This window comes from Sinocyclocheilus anshuiensis, unplaced genomic scaffold (assembly GCF_001515605.1).
Source record: "Sinocyclocheilus anshuiensis isolate Anshui unplaced genomic scaffold, SAMN03320099.WGS_v1.1 scaffold185, whole genome shotgun sequence".
NCBI lineage: Eukaryota > Metazoa > Chordata > Actinopteri > Cypriniformes > Cyprinidae > Sinocyclocheilus > Sinocyclocheilus anshuiensis.
The window spans coordinates 2,856,247-2,858,595 of NW_015539887.1; positions in this window are offsets into that span (position 1 = coordinate 2,856,247).

Sequence of the window (2,349 nt, forward strand, 5' to 3'; positions counted from 1 at the left end):
TGACGGAGACGTATGACCAAGTGGTCAAGGTTTGGCTGGTAAGCGTCAGATATGAATTATGTGAATTAAATTAATACAGTATACGTAATATCTTTAATTACCATGATCTGTTAGCCTCTGCTGGTTGATAACTATACCGTTATGCTTCATCTTTCTCCATTGACGACCGTTCAAAAGTAACGTTAGCTGTGTATTCTGAGGAAATATATATTTTTGCATCTTTTACCCAGCGGGGTTGATTTAAACTAATATATTATTATTTTCTTTTTGTGCTATAGTGTGACAAAACTTTGTAAGTGCCTTTGTAAGCTTCGATACTTTTTTCTTTATTGTTGTACCTAAGTTAGACCCATTTTAAATTAAATTAAATTACATAAAACGTATTACATATTTAAAACTACGATAATATATCAACACAGATATAAATAAACAATTTCCAGCTTTGCCCTTCAAGTTGTTCGAAACGGAAATAGAAAGCCTTTATTGTGATTGTATACAACAAAATTTGGAAAGATGCTCCTGTTGGTGTCAAAGATACAAACATATAGCAATTTACAAAGTAAAAAAAATAAACAAGGATAAAAAGTAAAAAAATAAAATAAAAAATAGTTGGAGTGCAAATGCTCCCCTGTGGTGCATTTCAATATTGCACTATTGACTGACAACAGTGTATAAAATAAAGAAATAATTAGGTAAATATCACTTGTTTTTATATTTTCATTCTGCAAAATGTACAATTAAGTTGTATTTTTGTCCATTTGTGCTTTAGTGTTGCAGTTTAGTGAGCCTTTCTTTAGTTAGGCTTATAGTTACCAGTAGGTGGCGTCAATTGACTGTCTTTTTGTGCATTATGAATGAGTCATTGCTTCATTCATTCAACTGATTCTTCCAGAAACACTGATTTATTCAGGAGGGAAACATTATGTGTTGCGAGACCTGCAAAGTGACTTTAGGAGTATTTTCAGAGCAAAGATGGCAGTCTCCAAATACAGCAGGTAAACAACTTCCACTGAAAATGTATCCACAAGAGTAAATTTTTTGTTCAGAAATCAATGAACCTCAACAAAAGAAATCAACCTATCATCACTTTTACTTTACTCAAATGAAGTCGACATTTGAAACTAAGTATATTACTGATCTGTTTTTTTTTTTGTTAATAAGAAAATGTAATATTTGTCAGAGCAAGTGTAACTCGAAACCCCATTTCCTCTCATTTCCAGCTCAATTCCTAATTTGCTCATGTATTTTGAATATATTAACTTTTCAAGAAGAAAAAAAAATCTGTCATTTTTAATATGTTTGTGATTCCATTTAATTTTATTTTTATGTAGTTACCTTATTTGTGTTTATTTGTTAAATGTCAATGAGAACTTTGTTTTGTATTTTTGGAACTCAATAAAATATAGGATTGAGATGAATGGGAATGCTAACACATGGCATTATCCAAGTATTTTAGACTCCCAAAGAGAGAAATGATAAATATAATTCACAACATGGTTGTAATCTAAATATAGCACCCTCTGTAAATCATCACGAAGTCCTTCCTCTGAAACATGAAATGCTTCCTATTTTGAGTTTCAGCTGAGACTCACCCAAACCTGGCTAATAATTAAGAATTTGTTGATACATAAAGTATAAATTGAACCTGCTATTGAGCTATGCTCTTGATTGAAAGTGTATTTCAGATTTGGTAGATCATTGTTGTGTATTATGAATTTAATTCCTACCTCTTAGTCTAACATGTAGCCTACATTACATAACTCGCATATATTTAAGATTCTTTTTAGCTTGTCAGTATATAGCCTAGATATGAACTGTAATGTTTGCACCATCACCTATAGGTCACTCGTAGTAAGCGCGCAGTTATGCCGTTTAATAGGCTATTATGTTCCATGTTGTAAATCAACGTAATGCAAGTAGCCTAAAGAAAAACAAAAAAATAGGTGTTGTCAATAGATCGCATCAGTAATTTAAGAACCAAACGTCTAGGCACGAGATTTCCAGATATTGATGATTTGCGTGCATAATATTAAATAAAATGTCAATTATTGATAAATGACAAAGTAGGCTATTAACACCATGTTAAATAAACGTACATATTATCTTTAAACCGAACGACGCAGGTTGGCCCACAATTCAATTACATAATTGCTCATCATTTCAAAGTCGGCCATCTCGGGCTAGATTATTCAATATCATTTTCTAACACACACATGCTATATTGTAATGATTATTACTGCTTTGATCCTTTCTTTGATGGTGTCGATAAAACAGCATCCGCTAGGGTGATAAATGCCCGAGTCTGTTTACATTTCTCTTTTCTTGCGTTATTGGTGGGTAAATTTAGCT